The sequence below is a fragment of the Eptatretus burgeri genome, chromosome 16, assembly GCF_056783735.1.
Source record: "Eptatretus burgeri isolate ZD-2024b chromosome 16, Ebu_testis_v1, whole genome shotgun sequence".
Lineage (NCBI taxonomy): Eukaryota > Metazoa > Chordata > Myxini > Myxiniformes > Myxinidae > Eptatretus > Eptatretus burgeri.
Window position 1 is genome coordinate 13,221,851 of NC_140976.1, and position 23,862 is coordinate 13,245,712.

The 23,862-nt window shown below is 45.2% G+C and overlaps 1 long non-coding RNA gene across 1 annotated transcript in view; it reads right to left on the reverse strand.

Moving 5' to 3' along the window:
• Positions 1-10,830: 10,830 nt before the first annotated feature.
• Positions 10,831-23,862, reverse strand: part of LOC147010548 (uncharacterized) — a 29,161-nt gene continuing 16,129 nt past the window's right edge. The window contains exon 3 of the long non-coding RNA XR_015052134.1: positions 10,831-23,832. This is a non-coding gene — a long non-coding RNA (uncharacterized LOC147010548). The remainder of the gene's footprint in view (positions 23,833-23,862) is intronic.

The following is a 23,862-nucleotide window of genomic DNA, read 5'->3' on the forward strand; positions in this document are numbered from 1 at the left end:
TTCATTGGGGTAATCAGGTGGGGAGAGTGGGGGAGGTGAGGATGAGAAAGTGAGGCAGGCTCAGGGACATCAATCACCAGGATGTTAAAAATAAAAATAGGAAAAATAAATTGTTGTTTTTTATTTTTTATTCAAAGAAATTGTGGGGAGGGGGTGTGGGTGTGTGAAAGTGGCTTCAGAGGGTGAAGAAAATACACCACCTACCACACACTCTCCCTTGACGAGACCCTCACGGATATCACTCAGATATATACAATCACCTATACATACTCAAGCTACTTTCACTTCCTGCCAACATCCCTATACTCCAACATCTCAATAACTTCCAGGTACCCATCTAATTCCAATTTAAACTTATCTACTGTTTCTGCTGCCACTACCTTCCCTGGGAGACCATTCCATGCATTAACTACTCTCTCATTAAAAGTCCCCTGCTTGCTACTGTCTTAACTCTCCTCTTCTTTACTCTCAGGCTGTGGCCCCTGGTCCGATCACTGTCTACTCTGATGACTAATTCTTCTGCACTTATTTTATCTACACCCTTCATTATCCGAAACAGGTCAGGTCAGGTATGGGAGCATGTGCCAGAACAGCACGTCACTGCGTCCACTTTCCGCCAGTACTCCAGGGGCCTCCGTCTGGCCATCCTCCAGGCAGATGCCAGGCCCATCCCCATCTCCTTGAGATGATGGTCAACCTATTGCAACCATGAGGCACGTGGTCGACCCACTGGCCTCCTCCACTCATGAGACTTCCTCGCTGAGAGAATCTGGTGAGCAGGATCAGAGTCAGGAAAACGAGCCACATGACCATACAGCCGCAACTGACGCTCACGGACTATGCAGGTAACAAATCTCATCCGAGTCTCTCTCAGCAACCGCTCATTGGACACAAAATCCGACCAGCGATAGCCAAGGATTCTCCGAAGAGACCTGGTACCAAAGGAATTAAGTCTCCGTCTCAGATCCTTGGTCAGAGTCCAAGTCTCGCACCCATAGAGCAAGACTGGAAGTACCAAGGACCTGAAGACTCGGACTTTCGTCCTCCCGCACAGGTACCGGCAGCGCCACACCCCATGATCCAGTGAATCCATGACTCCCCAGGCCCGACCCAGACGTCTATTGACCTCTGACTCGCAGCCAGCAGAGACATGAATATCACTGCCAAGGTAAGTGAATCTCTCCACGACCTCAACATCCTCACCACAAACAGACACAGACAGGACAGCAGCATCCAAGATGTCACCGAAAGCCTGGATCTTAGTTTAACCCTAACCTAACCCTGAACTAACCCTGACCTGATCTAACCCTAACCCTAACCCTGAAACCCGTAATCCCAACGGCTCCGACTCCTCATTCAGCACCTCGAGGGCCCCCAAGAGGATGTCTAAAGTCTCCGCAAAGATGACTGCATCATCTGCAAAGTCAAGGTCCGAGATCTTGACATTCCCAAATGACGCACCGCAACTTGATCTCTCCGACATCCTCCCTAGAATCCAGTCCATACAATTGCTGAAAAGTGTGGGGGCAAGTACACATCCATGACGAACTCCAGTAACAACTGGAAATAAGTCAGCGATGGTACCACCACACTTCACAGCACTCTCAGTACCAGAGTAGAGTTCATACATCAGATCGATCAGTTTTGGTGGCACCCCATGAAGACCAAGAATCCTCCAGAGGACATCCCGATTCAGTGAATCGAACGCTTTACAGAGATCAACATAGGCTGCAAGCAGCCCCTGCCGAAACTCTCGTCTGCGTTCGGTGAGGACACGAAGTGCAAGGATACAGTCAATCGTTGACCTCTTTGGTGTAAAGCCTGACTGCTCTGGACGCTGGTGCTCAAGCAGATGGTGGCGAACCCTATCGAGAATTATCCGAGCAAAGACCTTGCCCGGCACTGAGAGCAGCGTCACCCCTCGGTAGTTGTTGCAGTCTTGGCGATCACCCTTCCCTTTCCAGAGAGGGACAACAAGGCCCCTCTTCCAGTCAGTTGGGATGATGCCTGTGTTCCAGGCAGAGCACAAAACTGCATGCAACGACACGAGTGCAGCATTTCCACCAACCTTGAGAAGTTCGGCATGGATGCCACAGATCCCTGGAGCTTTGCCCCGTTTCAACTGGTTCACCGCAGCCCGTGTTTCCACAAGCGTAGGTGGACCACAGTTGATTCGAGGGTCAGCAACAGGGATTGTAACACCCTTGACGTCCAACTCGACAGTTGGGGGATCAGCCTGGTACAACCACTCAAAGTAACCGGCCCAGCGGGCCTTCACTTCAGACTCCTCTGTCAAGAGCCTACCACTCTCTGCTCGAACTATAGTGCTCCGAGGGATGGGCTTGGATGAACGTAATGCGCGAATTCCCCTGTAAGCGGGACGAGAATCACCTGTCCACAGGTGATGCTCTACCCCCTCACAGATTCCTCGCACATAGGCCTCCTTGTCCACCCTCAGTGCACGTACAGTTTTACGCCTCAGCTCCCTGAACAGCTCAGCTCTGCCATTCAGCCTGGCCCTGCGACTCTGGTTAATGGTATCCATTGTCCCTTGAGAGACAAAATTCTTCTTTGCCCTGCGGTGAGCTCCAAGGCATCCACCGGCAACATCAAGGACGGTGGTCTTGAAGGCGCTCCACAACTCTTCAGGATCCCCCAAAGCACCCAGACCCCCCAAGTGTCCAGTCAGCCTGTTCGCAAACTCCTCAGCTACTCTCTCATCCCTGAGCTTGGCAACATCCAGCCTAGGCTGGGATGGTACCATTCTCCAGGATTTAAGGTGCAGCTTTAGAGTTGCTACAACAAGCCTGTGGTCAGTATTGAGGAACTGAGCACTCCGGTAGACCCTGCAGTTCTGGATCATCCTCCAACGACCGTCAATGAGGACATGGTCAATCTCCTTTGCCACACCGCCAGCGTTGGAATACCAAGTCCAGCGATGAGCTTGTGGGCGCTGAAACCATGAACCAGCCACCCAAAGTCCATGACTTCTTGCAAAGTCAAGGAACTTAGTGCCATTCTGGTTCATAGTTCCTGACCCATGGGGACAACACACACCTCATAACCGTCCCTATCAGTTCCAGTCGATGCATTGAAATCCCCCAAGACTAGAAGTGTATCTCGTCTGGGGCACTAATCAACCACAGACTCGAGTGTGGCGTAGAATGCATCCTTCACGGTGAGATCACTCGCCTCAGTCGGAGCATAAACAGAGACCAGGGAAATGACACCTAAGGAGTGACGAATCCTTAATCTCATAATACGCTCGTTGACCGGTGTTACCTCAATTATCATTGGGGTCAGCTTATTGGACACAGCTACAGCAACTCCTTGGGTATGGTAACCATCAGAGCGACCAGACCAATAGTAGGTGTAACCACCCACCATTATCTCGCCGCAATCCGGTCTCCGAACCTCAGAGAGAGCTGCAATCCCGATGTCCAAACGCTTGAGCTCAGATGATAACAGAGACAGGTGATCATACTCTCTTAGGGATAGGACATTCCAGGCACCCACCCGAAGGGACCGCCTCAGGTTAACCCAAGGAGACCGCCGTCTGGTGGACGACACCTCAGCACCACTCCGACACACTCTCCCGCAATCTGACCCAGGGATGTTACCCCGTGGTTTCCCTCCTATCAAAGATTGGGGTCCCGAAGGCTTTGCCCCAATCCCGTCATCCGGTGAGCTGCCCTGCGAAGGGAAGCTGCACAGGAGGTACTCCCACGGAGTGGGTTTTCAGATTTTTTTGCGTTTTTGCGTTTTGCGGAATGAAGGGTTTTACGGTGGCCGGAGTGCAAATCCTGCCACCAACCTCCTAATAAGAAGTGACCCAACTGCAGGAGGACGTCCGCAGACACAGTTGGGCACTAGATATGGATGGCCGTTGGCTCACAAGGAGCTCCTCCGCCCTTTGACAGGTTTTGTTTTTAATCCTGCTGGGTGTCCATATCCAAACACCCTCCTCACCAGAAAACCTGGTGGGGGAGACGGTTTAGTCGCCGACAACCCGACCATGGAACAGGTTAGTACAGGTTTACATGGTACCTGTAGCAGGTCACAGATCGAACCTGACCTGACCTGACCTGATCCGAAACATCTTCATCATATCACCTCGTAACCACCTCCTTTCTCATGTATAAAGTCTTGCCTCCTTCAGCTGCTCCTCATAGCTGAGTTCTCACTGGGATGGAGGTCAGAGTTCAGTTTAGAATTAGGAAGGAAACCAGATGCGTGATTCTGGAAGGTGGTGTGTGAACCGGGTAGGCTGCAGGAGGACGGAAGGACAACAGGGCAAGAGAAGCGAGGCCAGAAGTGAAAGGTAATTGAAAACAGAGATCCATCCGCCTGTTGTAGGCAAGAAGTAGACGTTGGGACTGGGAATTTTATCAAGATCGGCCATGAATACAGAGAGCCATGGATGGAGTTGATCACCTCCTAAGGAGCAATAAGGGGAGTATCTGCATCTGCACCAACCCAGAGTGGAAACCTACATACTCCACGAGTTCTTATTGGTCTGCGGACAATATTGAAGCGTCAGGAAGCCGAAGAGACCACTTGGGTGATGTGGACCACGACCGCCAAAAGACAGGTTTGATGAAATATCTCCATCGACATGGTGGACCTGCAAATTATTTACCACTTGGTCCTCCAAAATCCCACATAATGCCATGAGACATCCACCCTGCAGTTTGATGTATTCCTCAGCTCATTTTCACTCACATTATTCATGCTGTCACTATACTACCTTGTCTCTCATTTGCTTTCCTGTTGGTGTTTGTCTATCCCCTCATTTCATTTTTCTTTTCCCATCGGAATGGAACCAACGTACAGTCACAAAGCACACTTTGCACGTTTTGCACGCTTTTTGTTCCTAATCACTATTCTCGTGCAGAAATGCGTGTTTCATCAAATAGTGTGTACTTTAGCTTGTACTAAGCAAAACAACGCGTTACATTCGCAACCTTATTCACACAAAAACAGTCTTATTACCCCACATATGCGAAGCATAAGGGAGGGTTAAGCGATTGGTTAATGTCTGTCCGTCCATCTGTCATCAGTTTATGATCGAAGAACATCTCATTAAAATCGAATGTTATATTTTGAACACGAACAGAAACATGAATAGGAAGATGAGCGTTTCCTTTTACCGTGCTTTGGCTTTGAATTTGTCCTGAGCGGACATGTGCAGAAAGGAGCGAGAGAATATCTTTACTCTGCCTGCCTGGCAGTCAAAAAAAATTGAAAATCATTCCAAACGGGAAATTTACTCTTTTTTTTTAGGATGTCATAAAGGACACAAACAACAGGCACGAATAACTAATGTAACGTTTTCGATAGGATGATGTAATATACGCAAGGGGAAAATGGCGGTAAAACCCGGAATTTATTAATTTATGTGACTTTTACATTCTTTATTTTATTTAAAATTAATTAAATACTTGAACACTGTAGAACACAAATCGCCATCTTAATATGTCCAAGAACCTCCAATTTTGCAGTGCAGCACTAACTTCGATTTAAATAAAGGTTCAATAGGGTGGTATTTAGGACTGCTTCTGGACTACTTCAATCACACTAAACTTACCGGATTTTCTTTGTTTAAAACGATCGTTAAAATCATTATTTTATTAAAATTGAAGCAGAGTACTGTACTGTAAAAACTGCACTGTGAAAACTGCGTGGTGTATCATGATGTACGAAGTACAAACTCCGTAGTTTGCTTCATGAAAGCGTTTTGACACAAAAACTTCTCCCGGACATGTCTTACACATTGTTTTGTTACACGAGGGTACACAAGGAAATTATATGCATGAGGAGGCCATTTGGCCCATCACGCCTGTGCCACATCAGCACCACACCAACTTATATTATAAAAAAAGGAAACTGGAAAATGGGGAGGGGGGGAGGGGAGATGGGTGAAGGCGGTTATTGGGTGAGAAAAACACACTCATCAACCATACAACACCCCTTGATGAGACCTCCCACAGATAACACTCCGCACAGATGCACATAATCACCCATCCATACTCAAGCTACCTAAAAGTCCTGCCAACATCCCTATACCCCTCTATCTCCAAAACGTCCAGGAACCTATCTAATTCTAATTTAAACTTATCTATTTATTCCAAGACTTTTATGGCCAAAATGGGGTGAAATATATACTAATTGGTTTTTTGGAAGCACTATATATATATATATATATATATATATATATATATATATATATATATATATATATATATATATATATATATATATATATACACATATATATATATATACATATATATATATATATATATATATATATATATATATATATATATATATATATATATACATATATATATATACATATATATATATATACATATATATATATATATATATATATATATATATATATATATATATATATATATATATATATATATATATATATATATATATATATATACATACACACATATGAGGTCCGTCTAAAAAGTAATGGGACTGACTTCACAGAAATTTTATATCAAAAAATATATTGAAATCAACAGCTTGTCCCCTACAAAATAGTTTCCCTCCAGTCTCAAACACTTGTCCATCCTCTTCTTCCACACTTCGATGCACCTCCAGAAGGCTTCTTCTGGAATCCTCTGGAGCTCCGTCGTCACGGCCCTTTTGATGGCCTCCACATCAGGAAATCGGGTCCCCTTGATCACCCCCTTGAGCTTGGGGAATAGGAAACAAATCACAAGGGACCAAGTCTGGTGAATACGGGGGTTGCTCCAGAGTTGCCACGTTCCTCTCCGCCAGAAACTGTCGGATGCTCAGGGCACTGTGAGCAGGGGTGTTGTCATGGTGGAGCACCCAGGCGTTGTTCTCCCACAGATCCCTCCTCTTGTCCCGGTCTGATCTCATGAGGCGCCGGAGGATCTCCTTGCACACGTATTGATTCACTGTTTGACCCTGTGGTGGAAACTCGAAATGGACGATCCTCTTGATGTCAAAAAACGCGATGAGCATCACCTTGACCTTCAACTTCGACATCCTTGCTTTCTTTGGTCTTGGTGATGCCGGACTTTTCAACTGATGACTCGCCCCTTGGTCTCGGGATCATATTCGAATATCCACGATTCATCGGCAGTAATGACTCTCCCGAGCAGGTCTGCATCGTCCTCGAGGTGCTCGATAATGTCTTGACAGACAGTGACTCTTTGCCGTTTCTGGTCCTCGGACAACTGCTTGGGGACCATCTTTGCACACACCTTGTGCATGTCGAGATTTTCAGTGATGATGCTCCAGTGTCCTTGTTGATGGAAGGTTCCTCAGCAATCATCTGCAACGTGAGTCGACCATCTGCACGCACCATCTGCTTCACCGCTGTTGTCTGCTGTTCTGCTCGTTGAAGGTCTTCCAGACCGTGGATAGTCTTCAACCTCCTCCCGTCCCTCTTTGAACCTCTTGTGCCATTCAAATGCATGTGTCAGTGACATCGTTTCTTCCCCGTAGACTTGCTGCAGCGTTGCGAAGGATTTGGAAGGTGTTTTGCCAAGCTTGGTAAGAAACTTCAGATTGGCACTCTGCTAACGACTCAAAGCGCGACGACTCAGACAAGACAACGTGTAAAGCATGACCTGTAGAAAATCACACAATGAACACAGTCAACCATCACCAATCATATACGAGGTGTATTCAAAAAGTATCCAACCTTAATTTTTCGTGCGTAAACAAATGAAGCTAGGGAGGCATGGTTTGGTGCACGTATGTAGGTGATCCTAATCTGTATGCATGAATATTTTCCCGCCTGCAGAAGCTGTCAGTCGCCGACAGACCACCGATGAGTGATGAAGTGTAAGTGAGCGTCGTTGGATTTTCGTTTTTGACAAAATGACGAAAAAAACTTGAACAATGCTACTGCATCAAATTTTGTGTAAAGCTTGGCGATTCCCAAGTGGAAACGATCCGCAAGATTCAACAGGCCGTCGGGAACGAAGCAATGGGCACCACACAGATAAAAAAAAGAGTGGTACAACCGCTTCAAAGATGGTCGCACATCAGTGGAAAGTGAAGCACGTTCTGGTAGGCCCTCAACATCCCGAAATGAGATCGTCATTGACCAAGTGAGGACCCTGCTGATGCAGGATCGTCGAATCACGATCAGAGAACTTGCAGACGAGGTGGGCGTCAGCATTGGATCCGTTCATTCCATTGTGACTGAGGATTTGGGCTAAAGGAGAATCTCAGCGAAGTTCTTGCCAAAGCCGCTAACGGTCGAGCAGAAGCAACTCCGTTTGGAGATCGCACAGGACATGCTGGAGACTGTGAACAGCGATCCCAACTTCTTCAACACAGTGATCACTGGCGATGAGACCACAGTGATCTGTCATTTTGTCAAAAACGAAAATCCGACGGCGCTCACTTATACTTCCTCACTCATCGGGGGCTAATAGCTTCTGTAGGCGGGAAAATATTCACGCATACGGATTAGGATCGCCAACATAAGTGCACCAAACCACGCCTCCCTAGCTTCATTTGTTTACGCACGAAAAATTAAGGTTGGATACTTTTTGAATACACCTCGTATATTGCTGGAATGTTGCGAAAGACTGATTCCATCCATTCATTCAAGTTGTGTAAGTGGAGCACACAGCAGGCTCAGTCCCGTTACTTTTTAGATGGACCTCGTACATATATCCTCCACAATAATATTGTTGTGGTTACCAAATTTGCAAACCACCATTCAGGTCCCTTAGGTGAGATATCTCGGTAAGTATATGTGTAGTTAGGCCCAAACCCGTTGTTTAGAGGGAATAAATGTCATTTATGCGTGCTGCGACTCTTCAGGATAGCCGTTTTTCTTTTGCTATCTTTATTTTGGACCAACCGCCATGATTACCACCACCAACCACGTCTCAACAGTCGTCACAACATCAACCACCCACCGCGGCGCCGCTTCGCCACAACGGCCGCGACCTTTGCCGTCACACCTCGCAACCGTCGCATCGCCACCGTTCTTGCGCCGCTTGTGGGTACCGGTATTGGACTCGTGCGGGGCGCGCGCCGAACAGCGTGTACAAAACCACGGACTTTCCGCTCCAAAAACGGATCGGGGACGACTCACGCCCACTTTTGTTCCGTCCAATCGGTGAGCGAGGGGCGATTTGGCCCCGCCTCCGGGGCGTTGGAGGGCGGTCGCTATATGCAAATTCATGGATCAAGGTGCATTCGCGCCTACTTTTTCTCGGGCCGATGGGGAGCGAGGTGGGGGGTCGAAGGCAGGGGGTCAAAGGCGAAGCCACGGGGCTTATGTGAGCGGCTGCGTTCGTCAGAAAAGTGTCGTGTGTGCGTTGGAAGGAAGTTCGCAGTTGGGAGTTCGCAGGAGGAAGAGTTCGGAGTTGGAGTCGGAGCGAAGTGGACAGAGCTGTGGAGAGGCGGCGGCGGCGAAGGCAGACGAGGGGGTGCTCGCGTCGTGCCGGGAGCTGCACACCAGGGAGGCCGACGGCGCGACCTGGTCGAGGTGGAGACGCTCGTCGCGGGACCCGAGACAGAGTAAAAATCCTCCTTTCCCCGAACATCAGCAACCCCCTCCTGTTTCCCCCCGCGCTGAGATAGTGCGACCAAGGGGGCCCCCTTCCCACCCCCTACCAGACACTGTCCGCGAGGCCCGCGGAGTTGAGGCACCATCGCTGCTCCGCGTCTCATCACCAGACGGGTAGGCCCGACCCGGTCTCGGCCCAAGGCCCGCCTCATCCTTGAGGGTGTTCTTTTTCTTGGTTTTGGGTATGTGTTGTCGGCGCCGTCTGTGAAGTAGAATTGTATAAGTGTTGCCGTGTGCTCGGTAGTCGGATAGCTCTGCATTGTGTCTTCGCTTTTACATTTGCTTTTTGTGTAAAATTGCATTGTGTTTCTTTTCCTTTTCCATGTGCTTTTGGTGGAATTGTATATGTGTGCTTTCCGTTCATCGCGAATAAATGTGCTTTATGTTGAACTGTTTTCCCGCTTCGCTTCGTCATTTCTTTCATTGAATCCCCATCTTGCTTCACGTAAAGGGTTGGTCCTGGGCTAAGACGCCCGATAATTAATCGAACCGTCGAGGCCGACGAATAACACCGCTCGGTTATCCCGATAGTACGGAACGGGTCGCTTAAGTGGCCCGTGTCCGAAGTCGACCTGCGGCGAGGTGCGATCGCCCGGTCTACCCTCCGTGTGGGTACTTAGGTAGGTCGAATTTGGCGAGCAACCCTATCCCACGCGGGGGCCGATTGGCTCGATCGCGGTGAGACCGAAAGGTCCACCCGTGACTGGTTCCCGGCGTTAGTCCGAGAGGGTCACGACTGGATTGTCCGTCCGGTGGGCGACGTGCCGCGATTCGAGTTACGTGGCCGTCAGCACGCCGGCGGGCGCGAATCTGTAACGATATATTAAAAGTCCCAAGCAAGGGAAATTCAGGAACATTGTGAAAATGACTTCAACGTTAACCTCCCCTTGCAACTATTTCAGGTAAACTTTATGTTTGTGTGTCACAGAGCTTGTGTCACATTTTCTTCAAATATCTACATGTGCATGTGTAATTGCATTATTCATCTGCAATCAGAATACAAAATCCTAGACAAAGATATAGAAACCCTCAAATATCGCGGGTTTCGACCAATCCCTGGAAACCCATTGTGTTCTGATTACGTTATAGCAGTGTATTATTTCAGCTAATCGTGGTTTTTGAGTGAAGATGAGTCATTGCTGGCATCCGTGTGTATGATTACCTCCCATTACGATCCTTTTGTTGTTTCTCGCGCACCATTAATTGTAGTCATCAGACCAGCATATGAGAATGAAGCTAAATTTAATAATGAATAATCACCGAACAGGAAATGAGATACAGATATCCTGTAATACTAGATCTACAATATCTAGTAGACACAAAACAGATAAAAATGGCGCCCAAACGTAAAATGATGGACAAAAGAAATTGTGCCAAAAGGCAGAGAAAGGTTATGACATTGTGCGAAAAAAATCGAGTTGTTAGATATGTTGGCAAGAGGTGAGAGGGAAGCCATCAATACGGAATGGCTGGCTTACCAAGCAGCTTGCAAAGCGGTTGATATGGAACGGCTGGCTTGTCAAGCGATAACAAGCTGCTTGCGAACGGAAAACACCCCAGCCCTTGACCGCTTGCTCGGCTTGCCAAGTGGCTTGCAAAGCAGTTGATATGGAACGGCTGGCTTGCCAATGGACACACTCCATGACTATGTATCTTGCACATTCAAACAACTTTAATTAAAAACAAGTTTATTTACTCCTCTTCACCACTCATGCCAAAGCTTCCTTCATCACCTCCCATGGGCCAACACCACAGACGTTGGCGCCGACGTCATGCCATGTAAAATCACGTGCGATGACATCATGCAAATGATGTCACACAATGACCCCCAAAAAATGCAAAACTGGCGTCATGCCAAAATTATTTTTTCGAGTTTCTTGAGAATTAATTATTACCCTTGCTGAAAGAGATGAAATTGCATTTGGGTCTGTTTGTTTGTGTGTCTTTGTTACTTACGAATTCTAAGATTTCGTAAGAATATTGATCACTTCCAGACTCTGTGTGTTTGCAGGCAGGATAACTCGAGAATGGAAGAAGCTCCAAATGTCAAATTACACCACGTGATTCAGGAGGGTGATGGCTAGCGCTGATTAGATTTTGGTCAAAATCGGTCAAAGGTCAAGGTCACAGTGAGGTCAAATACTCGATTTTTGATGGTTTGGTACAGATAACTCGAGAACGGAAGAAGCTACCAATGTCAAATTACACCACGTGATTCAGGAGGGTGATGGCTAGCGCTGATTAGATTTTGGTCAAAATCGGTCAAAGGTCAAGGTCACAGTGAGGTCAAATACTCGATTTTTGATGGTTTGGTACAGATAACTCGAGAACGGAAGAAGCTACCAATGTCAAATTACACCACGTGATTCAGGAGGGTGATGGCTCGTGCTGATTAGATTTTGGTCAAAATCGGTCAAAGGTCAAGGTCACAGTGAGGTCAAACATCCAAAACATTCGATTTTTCATGGTTTGGTACAGAATCATCGTAGAAACTTCTGGTTTGCGTCGCTACCTTCTCTAGAGACAGCTTTTATTAGACAAGGTCAGAGGTCAAGTTGACGATTTCGTAAGTACCAGTCTATGACTGCTTGTTTGTTTGTCTGTTTGTTTTGTCTGCACAGAACTTTTGTGTTTTTCTCTGCAACTGCTTGTCGGATTGAGACGAAATTTTCACTCTTGGTACAACTACTCATGTGGAATGTTTGAATAACTATGACGTCATAGGTCACATGGTGTGGCAGTCATATTGGAAAAACAGAAAAACTTTGGACCTCTGTAGTCTGTATCTCTGAAACCGCACCAAGGAAAATATTGAAACTTGGCACACGGCAAGTACTTCACATGAGGAATGAGTGTGATTTTTTTATGACATCATAGGTGCCCTCGTTATGACGTCATAATTGCATATGTAGAACGCCACATCCAATCAGTATGAAAATTTTTGAGGGTCATCTTGGGATAAAATGGTCCACAGAAAAAAATTGATGCAATCGCTCACGTGATTCGGCAGCCATATTGTTTTTAAAACAAAACCTTTAAAAATCTTCTTCTCTGAAATGGCTGAACAGATGGAGGCAAAACTTTACAGTACATACGACTGCCTATTCATGAGGAACGAAAGGTTCTCACATATGACATCATAGGTCACATGGTTTGACAGCCATATTGGATTTACCTTAAAACAAAATTCTTCTTCTCCAGAACAGCTGGATAGATCGAGGGGAAACTTCACACAAATGTTCCCCAAGGCATGTGTGTACAAGGTTGTGAAGGAATAATTGATGTCACATGGTTTGGCAGCCATATTGGATTTAAGAAAATATTAAATAATGTTTTCTCTGGTACTGCGTAATCAATCGACATAAAACTTCACATTTATGATCCAGTCGTGATTGGAAATACATGTTTCAAATTTCAACTTGATCGGATGCATGGTCTGGCAGCCAGAATTTTAGAATTTTTTGATCTGGGTTCTTTTTTATTTTTTTGAATGAGGCTCACTTGGCTGTGCCTGGATGGGTTTGAGGGTAGAGGAGTAGCAGCTGAAATGAGAATCCTATCCAGGATCCTCCTGATGACTTCATCTTAGCCTTTTGCTTGTTCGGGTTCCTTCTGATTACTCCAGTGCAGGACTTTACCTATTTGGTCTTCCATTTGATTTGAATTGAATTTATTTTAATCCCATCCTAAATTAAATTGATTAATAATAATAATAATAATAATAATAATAATAAACGTCATGGGTCAGGGTCAGGGTCAGGTGTCCAATCAAAGCGGGACGTCTTGGTACCCGGTCATCACTGCCAGCAATTATAAAGTGACAGTTCCAATTATGTTTCTTATTAATTCGGTAACACACAAAACTACACAAACACCACACAACACAAGTCCTGACGAGGGTCTGCAATCTTTGAATGCTCTTTTTCTTGCCATTGCACTGCATTACTTAAGCAACCTCTGAAGTCTGAATTATTAACGGTGACTGTGACTGCTTTATGGTCATTATAATACGAGTTCCCCAACAAGGAACTTCGAGGGAAAAGGAAGCCATAAGGCCCATTAAAGCCTGCGCTGTTGTTATTACAGTTGTTTGTCCGTGCTCTATCCTGTATAACTGTGAAGTGTCAAACAAGCTCGCGGCACATACCATTCATTTTTAATACGGACTCTTCGGTACGACTCGGTCGGGGTTCGAGCCACTGACTTCGCAGTCCCAAAGCGGATGCTCTGAACCATGAAGCCACCGTAGGCTTTGCTCCTCGATTGAGACCGACATTCCACCCAGGGCGAGGATCTAAACCCCCTTAATATGCATTCCTCGGGAGAAATATCCGCTTGAATTGTCACATAGAGCGAGCAGTGTTTCATGGTCTGAATTTCTTGCAATTCATCTCGGAAATCTCCATGGTAATGGCGCGCGTCCTGTCGCCTGTCGCACGGAAAGCAAGCAGACACGGAAAGTCTCCCAGCAGTGACGTTATCAGGCCGCAGGCTTCACAAGTATCACACGCCGAGAGTTTGTCTCCAAAACCTTTTCACCCAACAACGAGGCAATTACGATTTGGCCAAAAAGACAATTCTTTCCGAATGGAGGTGTACGTGTGACGTATGACGTATGACCTATTACGTATGACGCAGGCAATGAGGTCATGGTGGTAATGGTGTGGGTTATCGTGTCAGTGAGAATCGTACACAGACGTCAATACCATGATAAGCCTGGTGTTGGCTTAGTGGTTCGAGTAGCTGGCTTGGGATCTTAGGGTCCTGAGTTCGAACCACGTTGGCTGCTGAATTAACAACCTGGTGGGGTTGACTCAGTCTGTCATCCATCTGGGGTCAGCAAAATGAGTACCACCTTACGAGTAACGGGGGCACTGCATCAGCAGCACAGTTGAGAAGAAGAAGAAGAACAAGAAGAAGGAGAAGAAGCAGAACAAGAAGAACAAGAAGAAGAAGAACAAGAACAAGAAGAAGAAGATCAAGAAGAAGAAGAACAAGAACAAGAACAAGAACAAGAACAAGAAGAACAAGAACAAGAACAAGAAGAACAAGAAGAACAAGAAGAACAAGAAGAACAAGAAGAACAAGAAGAACAAGAAGAACAAGAAGAACAAGAAGAACAAGAAGAACAAGAACAAGAAGAAGAACAAGAAGAACAAGAACAAGAACAAGAAGAATTCGATTGTATCAGTCTGGCAATCAATCATTCAAACCTGATCAGTTGTGTTCAAAACTTCACATGGAGTGTTAATCGACCAAGTTAACTAACCTCCGCCATCGAAGGTAGACGGAGGTTACTGTTTTCACCCCTGTCTGTTTGTTTGTTTGTGAACGGTATTACGGAAAAACCCCTTGATGGATTTCGACGAAACTTGGTGGGGGATTAGGTATGGTCCAAGGATCATGCCATTAGATTTTGGACTTGGTCCAAAGTCCAATATGGCCGCTATGGCGGCAATTTTGAAAAAATATTTTAATTTTTTTTTGTTGCATTTCTACATGTTTTAAGTGATTTCCAACAAAAAACATGCCAAAATTATAATTGCGGCTGATTTTGCAACTTCAGGTGGATATACCCACGTAAAATCAATTTCTGTCTCAAGGAATCTAGTTATGACGATTGAATTGAGTATGTAAAAGTTAAAAGTAAAAGGGAAAGTTGCAAAATATAACTCTGTGAGCACTGTTGACATCAAATTGAATTAATAGGATATGAGGTTCACTTGAGTGACCTCGCAGTATTGGCGGTGGAGGTTTTGCACTCTACGGAGTGCTCCCCCTCTAGTTAGTGAATGTGATACAATCGACTCGGTTTCCTGTACACATTTCAAGCAAGTATGTGCAGGTGTTTATATTAACTGTGTATGTATTAAATAGGTAAGATTGGCAATGGGCCATTTACTCTCAATTTACAACTTAAATTACGATACTCATCGATCACGTGCTTGGGAATAGCTTCCCCGAATTCGGAACAAAAGCAGATAAAGACGAAGAAACAAACAAGCAGTCATAGACTGGTACTTACAAAATCGTCAACTTGACCTCTGACCTTGTCTAATAAAAGCTGTCTCTCGAGAAGGTAGCGACACAAACCAGAAGTTTCTACGATGATTCTGTACCAAACCATCAAAAATCGAATGTTTTGGATGTTTGACCTCACTGTGACCTTGACCTTTGACCGATTTTGACCAAAATCTAATCAGCGCTAGCCATCACCCTCCTGAATCACGTGGTGTAATTTGACATTGGTAGCTTCTTCCGTTCTCGAGTTATCGTGCCTACAAACAAACAAACAAACAAACAAGCAGTCATAGACTGGTACTTACGAAATGGGTCAACTTGACCTCTGACCTTGTCTAATAAAAGCTGTCTCTAGAGAAGGTTGCGACGCAAACCAGAAGTTTCTACGATGATTCTGTATCAAACCATCAAAATCGTAACGTCGACCGACGCAAAAATCTCCATTTCTCCACGCAATTATACCTTAACGTCACTCAACGACGCGTCTGCTCGAGCGCACTGCATCATGGGACGACCCGTGACGCGTCGAGTGAAATATTTTTTATACAATCTTAAAACGTCTCCAAAACATCCGATTTTTACCAGAATTTCGACAACCGAGTTTTAAGCGTCCTAAGCGATCGCAAAAACCGAAGACAAAATTAAAATCGAAGTTAAAACGAACTCGTAACGTCGAGCGAAGCAAAAATAATCCATTTCTCCACATGAATTTACGGAATTATGTTTGACCTCACTGTGACCTTGACCTTTGACCGATTTTGACCAAAATCTAATCAGCACTAGCCATCAACCTCCTGAATCACGTGGTGTAATTTGACATTGGTAGCTTCTTCCGTTTTCGATTTATCGTGCCTACAAACAAACAAACAAGCAGTCATAGACTGGTACTTACGAAATCGTCAACTTGACCTCTGACCTTGTCTAATAAAAGCTGTCTCTCGAGAAGGTAGCGACGCAAACCAGAAGTTTCTACGATGATTCTGTACCAAACCATCAAAAATCGAATGTTTTGGATGTTTGACCTCACTGTGACCTTGACCTTTGACCGATTTTGACCAAAATCTAATCAGCGCTATCCACCACCCTCCTGAATCACGTGGTGTAATTTGATATTGGTAGCTTCTTCCGTTCTCGAGTTATCGTGCCTGCAAACAAACAAACAAACAAACAGAAACGGAAGGCATCAATATACCTACGAAATCTTTAGATTTCGTAAGTAATAACTGGATGGTATTCAGAGAATATTTACCCTGTGCGGTCTTCAGAATGATTTGGTGTGGGCAGGAGCGCCAAGGGCGCAGATGGGGTCACTACCCTGTAGCCTGGACCAAATAGGGGCCCATAATTATTCCTTTAATTTTTAGTCAGTTCCAAAGGAAGTAACTTATAAAATACGGCCCATGGGCCCTGGTCAGTTCAGACATCATCGATATTAGACATATTCATTAACATTCATTGTTTTTATTCCGGCCCTAATGAACTTCATACTCATTAAGACTCATTAATTATCTTTCTTCCTGGGCAAAAATTCAGAAAAAACGCTCAGACGAGCTGTAGACATTGTTCCATAGAACCATTATACCAAACCAGAAGCAAAAACTATGAAAAGTCTCAGAGTTTTATGACTTTGAAGATTAATTGATGAGACTAATTAACTCAGTCAATTGGTGACAAATTTGAAATTTTATTGTGGGAGATTCTGCAGGATCTCCCTAAGTATCATCCTTCAGAGTTTCAAGTCATTCTGACCCAAGGTTGCAGAATAATGATCGAAAGATTGAATGTGGACAGACAGACTGACGGATCGACAGACATGACCCCCATTTTATAAATCACTTCCTTCGGAACTGACTAAAAAGGGGTGGGGGGGGTGACATGAGATGCATCAGTAGTTTATGCGAACGCATGCATAAGTGGGTGCACCGTGGCATGGCTAAAAAGTCACGTGACCCGCCCATGTTCCGATGCTGTGCTGCGCTGTGTTGTGCCCGTGTCCAGATTAAACCTGTTGTTCCCACTTCAGAGCCTTCGTCTCTGTCTATGGAGTACATTGCAGTACATTCAATATGTGTTATATCAAATGGTCATGTAACACATGGTGAAGTTTAAATTTCCTCTGGTGAACAGTTTTCGACATACACTCAACATGTGTTTTATCAAATGGTCATGTAACATGTGGAAAAATTTAAATTCCCAATTATACAATTCACATTTCAGCAAAACAATAATCCGAAGCCCGATGCTAATGCCACAATGGAGTGGCTGAATAAGAAGAAAATAAATGTTATTGAGTGGCCCAGTTAAAGTCCTGACTTGAACCGAATTGAACATTTATGGAGAGACATGAAGATTGCAGTTCATCAACGATCCCCATTAAACTTGGCAGAACTAGAGCAATTTTCACGTGAAGAATGGGCAAAGATTTCACCATCTCACTGTGTAAATCTGGTAGAGACCGACTCAAAAACACTCATTGCATTCATTGTTGGAAAATGTGTTTCCACCAAGTACTGACCCGAGGGGTTGAATACTTCAACAACCAGTGAATTCTGACTTGTACATGTTTTTTTCAGGTATTCCTGACATGAAACCTTCAACGATAACAGTGTTCAGTTTGATCTCTTCAGTTATTAATAAAAAAGTTCATTTGGAATTTTTTTTACATAATTCATAATTTATCTAAATGTGGCATTATTGGTGGGGGTGAATAGTTTTGCAAGCCACTATAAAAGGGAATTATTATTTATGTATTTTTTGTATACATTGTCGAGGCTCGTATGAGAGGTAACACACAACACACAACAGGGGGGGGGGGGCAGGAGACAAGAGGGGCGAGAGAGGCAAGGACAAAACAGTGGGGAACAGAGACATTAGGAGATCTGTGGAAGGGAGATGGATGGGGTGGAGGACACAGGGTAAGCAAGATGGACACTACAGGGACTTTTAGGACCTCACACGACAGGGAACTTTACGGAAGGAAGGCAGGGAAATTTAAGGAGGTGGGTTTGGGGTGGATTAACGGGGGTAGAAAAGGTCGAGGTTATGGATGGGCGAAGACAAGAGGTTGTGACGTACGGCTGTTTTGAAGCCCTGGAGGGAAGAATGGGATTGAAGAGAGTGTGGGAGTATATTCTAAAGGTGGGAAAAAAAAAGAGGAATGAAAGAGTGAAGGTGAGCAGTGATTCTTGATTTTGGTATTTTTACCAGAAGGAGGTTGTTGGCGGACCTTGAGTGCCCTGCGGAAATATTGGGGGGGATAGATTGGGGATATCATAGACAGAGCGGGGGGGGGGGAGAGACCAGAGAGGAGATGGAAGAAGAGAGAAAGACCACCGACCTGTCTGAAGTGAGAGAGTGAGAGACCCAAATATTCAGCCTCACCTTGAGAGATACAAATGATTAGTTGGGGAGGAATTAGGGGTTCCCATGCACCCCTTCTGGGATTTAATGACACCGGGTTTTTAAACTGCCAAGGGTGTCTATTGATAGATTTGACATGTTTCCAAGAAAAAAAAAAAGTGGCCCGAAGGGTCAATTTGGCGGCCATCTTGGATTTTGTCACGAATGTCAGCGAAAATTTAAATGTCATAACTTTTTTACCACATGTCCTAGAAACATAAATGAAAGAACTTTTTCACTTAGTTGTGGGATTGTAAATCATTTAAGAACATTATTTTAGTGTTTAGATGCCATTTATTACATCAAAATCGAGAAAAACCTTCAAAATTGGACAAAATGTGATCATTTTTCAAGTATCGTCTTAATATATCAAGTTTGTTGGCGAAGTTGATTCGCTTTAGAAGCTGGCCAACATTTTGCCTCTACTACATGATGTCAGTGGAGTAACATTGAGTCTGTGTTTTACAGGTGAATGGTAGAAGTGGATCTATGCCTTTACTAAGCCTTGTTTCACCATGGATTGTGGCCAAAAGCAAAAAAGGACCAAAGCATCTGGTGAACTCTCATGCACAACCAAAACTGAAAAATGCTTAATACATGTGGTGAGGAGTGTTAAACATGACAAATTTACGGCATTGCAAACTGTTGCAGACCCGACAGAGAGACTGGCAGTGTTGCACGAGATTCGTGATCTGAGATTGGCAGAATCACCCTCATCTGCACTCCGCATTGAAGAGGTATGCCGACAGATACCAGACTCATTACATGGTTATGATTTGACAATTACAGGCTACCATAGGGGCTGCTATCAGTATTTCTCAAAGAATCTAGATCGTCTCAAAAGCCGAAATCGTTCCAAACCCGCCTTCTCTCATCGCCACTCTCCCCGGAAACCAGGAAATACGGCAACTGTGTTTGGCCCGGAGTGTATCTTCTGTGAAAAGAGGGACCCATTCATGTGACCATTAAAAACGCTCGTACCACACAACGTCCAACTAAATTCGCAATGACTGAAGCATGGCAGAAGATTGAAGATCTTGCTGAATAAAAGGGCAATCAATCACTTCTTCGGAGGATAAAAGGTGTTGATCTCTTCGCAGCTGAAGCTCGGTTCCATTCCTACTGCCGAAAAGAGTTTGAGCGGGCGTCAACACGAGGGAACAGCAAGAACCCTCAAACAATTGCAGAACAAGCTAATCTGACTGCCGCTCACAATGCAGCCTTCAATGCAGTGGTTGATTTCATAGAGCAGCACGTAATTACCCAGAAACTAGCAATTCAACTTTCTTCGCTTCGCTTAATCTATGTTGCCAAACTCGATGAAACTGCTTTTGCTAATTCTAATTATCGTTCGGAGAAACTAATGTGACGGCTGGAAGGGCATACAAATCTAGGAACAAAACGCTCGTTCAACAAGGTTGAATCTGATGAGCAAGGTTTCATTTCGTTCTACTTGGTATATAGCTCTTCCCTAACAGTTGGCGAAGCTGTTAGTCAAGTTTACAAGGTCGCTACCAAGGACAGCATAAAGGAAGTTGCACTAATCTTGCGAGGAATCATCCGTCGAGCATTCAAGGAGGGCAAGGACCTTCCATGGCCTCCGACTGCAGCTGATCTCACCGTCAATACAGATATGCTCCCAGAAGAACTCCAGAAATTTCTCAATCTCGTCATATCTGGAAACCCTACATCCAAATGTGAGAAGTCTGAGCGCTTGGTTTTATCGATTGGACAGGACCTGTGTCGCTCTGTCACAAATTCAGAGTGGAAACTCCCGAAACACATTTTGCTGTGTCTGACACTCAGACATATGTACATCTACGAGTACATCATATGCTGGACGAGTCATCTACGTGGCTCACCCCACAGATTGTGAGGGGTGAACGCAATAGCCTCTTCCATTCGGAGTGGGATAATTATAATCAAAGTCTCTATACCCCCATATCAGAAGAGCGAATTATCGTGTGGCCCAATTGAAGCAGTCTCATATCCCAATCTTTGATGTTCTAGAAGCAACCAGGCATGGATGGGTCGAGGGAGATGGTGGTCACCTCGAGCCTCTCAGGTCGGATGGACCGGTATTGCCATAAAGTCTTGTAGATGTTCTGGTCACAAGTGATGAAGAAGATGACGAAGGAGAAGAGGAGGATGAAGAAAATGGAGTGAATGACTTTGAGGATATGTTAACCTCTCTTGATTGTGACAGTGATGATGATGATGACTAATGTTTTAGTTTTTATGGTTTAAAACGAATAGGTGGCAACAATTTGACGTATGTGATGTGAGATGATACTTTAAAAATGGTCCAATTTTGAAGGTGTTTCTCGATTTTGATCTAATAAATGGCATCTAAATGCTAAAATAATGTTCTTAAATGATTTACAATCCCACAATTAATTGAAAAAGTTCTTTCATTTATGTTTCTAGGACATGTGGCAAAAAAGTTATGACATTTAAATTTTCGCTGACGTTCGTGACGAAATCCAAGATGGCCGCCGAATGGACCCTTGGAGCCACTTTTTTTTCTTGGGAACATGTCAAATCTATTAATAGACACCCTTGGCAGTTTAAAAAAAAAAAACAGTGTCATTAAATCCCAGAGGGGGTGCATGGGAACCCTTAATTTCTCCCCAACTCGATCCAAAATGCCTTGGTTTCCACAACGTGAAGCCGAGAAAGGTGAGAGGCAGGAGCACCAGTCCAGAGGGGAAAGCAGTATTCTCAAAGGCTGCAGACAAAATATTTCTATGTGGTCAGGAGCTCAGGTGTGCCGAGGAAGGACTTTGCACGACAGAGGATGCCCAGTCGGCGACTGGCTTTGGAGGGCAGGTTGGAAATGTGGCTTTCTCAGGAAAGATCATGGCAGATAGTGAGACACAGAAGCTTGAATGAAAGGACTTCTTCCAGAGGATTGTTGAGAAAGTAGATAGGGGGTTTTTCCAAACGGTCTTGTCAGAGAGACATAGTGAGAGTGTGAGATGTGTCAGGATTGAAAGACATGTTCTACGTGTTGGACCAGTTTGTGATTTTCCCCAGATCTGCAGAGAGTGAAGAAGCTGCTGCTTGCCACTCTGAGGGATGACATGGTATGGCAGAGGGTGGAGTCATCAGCAAAGAGATAAAGAGGAATTTCCAGAATGTCTGAGAGATCATTGCTGAAAACCATAAAAAAGAACAGGGCCCAGAAGGCTGCCTTGAGGAAGTCCAACCTGGACAGGAAGAGGGGATGAAAGAACTCCATTTATGGCCACATGTTGACTACGACAGCAGAGGAAGTCTGCGAGCCATGAGTGGAGATGGCTTTGGACACCAGAGGAAGAGAGTTTGATGAGCAGGGCAGGGTGCCAGACCATTCGAAAGCACACGATATGTCCAGGGATATGGCTCTGATTTCCTGTCTGGCATTGAGGACCTCCATCCATTGTTGGGAGAGCAGAAGCAGCATATCCAGGGTAGAGTGACCTGGTCTGAAACCAAATTGATGATTAGAAATCAAGCCATTGGAGAAGAGGAAGGATTTGATGTCTGAAGCGATGATGGATTCCATAACCTTGCTGATGATTGGGAGAAGGCTGATTGGTCCATAGTTGCAGGGATCTGTTTTGCACCTTTGTTATGCAGGGCAGTAATGTTTGCTGATTTCCAAGCAGATGGCAGATAACCTTGAGCAAATGAGAGGGTGAATAGAACAGAGAGAGGGTAAGCAAGAGCCGAGCAGCAGGTTTTTAGGACACGTGGGCTGATGCCGTCTGGACCGGTTGCAGAATCTGAGTCAAGGTTTGACAGAAAGCTCTCCACCTTGTCAGAAGAAAACGACACAGAGTCCAGGGATAGCTGAGTGCAACTGGGTAAGGTGGGTGTAGAAAGCAATGGGTTTCGGACACAAGATTTAAATGCAAACACCGAGTTTCGGCATTCAGCCTTTTCACGTGCGATGTCAGCAGTGTTGCCATTTGAGGTGAGAGAGGGGATGGAGGAGGAACATACACCAGAAACAGATTTGATTAGACGCCACTAGGATTTGGAGGAGGGAGAGAGGTTTGAGAGTTCAGACTTGAGCTTGGACAGATGTTGTTTTCTGGCTCTCCTGAGGGTAGATACACACTTGTTCCGAGCTTTATGGAACGCACTGAGATTACCTTCAGTTGGGTTTGCTTTCCATGAGGCAAAGGTAAGTTGTTTCAGGACAACTGCCTGGCCACAAGCTTCAGTGAACCATGGGCAGGAGGAAGGGTAGGACAACTGAACACGAGAGGGGATAAATCTGTGCATGAGGGAGAGCAAGTTTCTTTGAAAGAATTCCCAGGATGAGTTGATGTTGGAGAAAGTAGCGATGGGAGACCAGTCGAGAAGTTTGATGGCTGCTTGGAGACCCTGCCAGTCAGAAAAAAAATTCCCGGCCTTTGGTAATCGCGTGAATGAGACCGAGTGTGTGGCGAGTGCATGGGCAGTGGAGAGTGTGCTGGGATGAGAGAGCTTGGGGGCAGGAGTGTGTGCAGACTGTAGGGTGAGCCACCCACGCATGGACGATATAAATAATTGATATGATTGTTGGGACAATAAACAATAATTGATGGGACAATCATAACAATTGGGAGTAATTTTTGAATGAGTTTTGGTTTCCGTGACAGTTCGATGGGAGCCGGCGTGTGGAGCACGACCTGCTGTGGAGCGTGTGCTGCACCTGTCACAAGTGGGGGTGGTGAGTATATCTGTAGGATGACCGCAAAGTGGCTCGTGGGCAGTTCGCAGGTCCAATGGCACAAACAGTTGGCGCAGCAGCCACGGATAGGTTCTCCATGGGGAAATCCCTGGAGCTGAGTCTGTGAAAAGCAATTAAGAGATTAAACAGC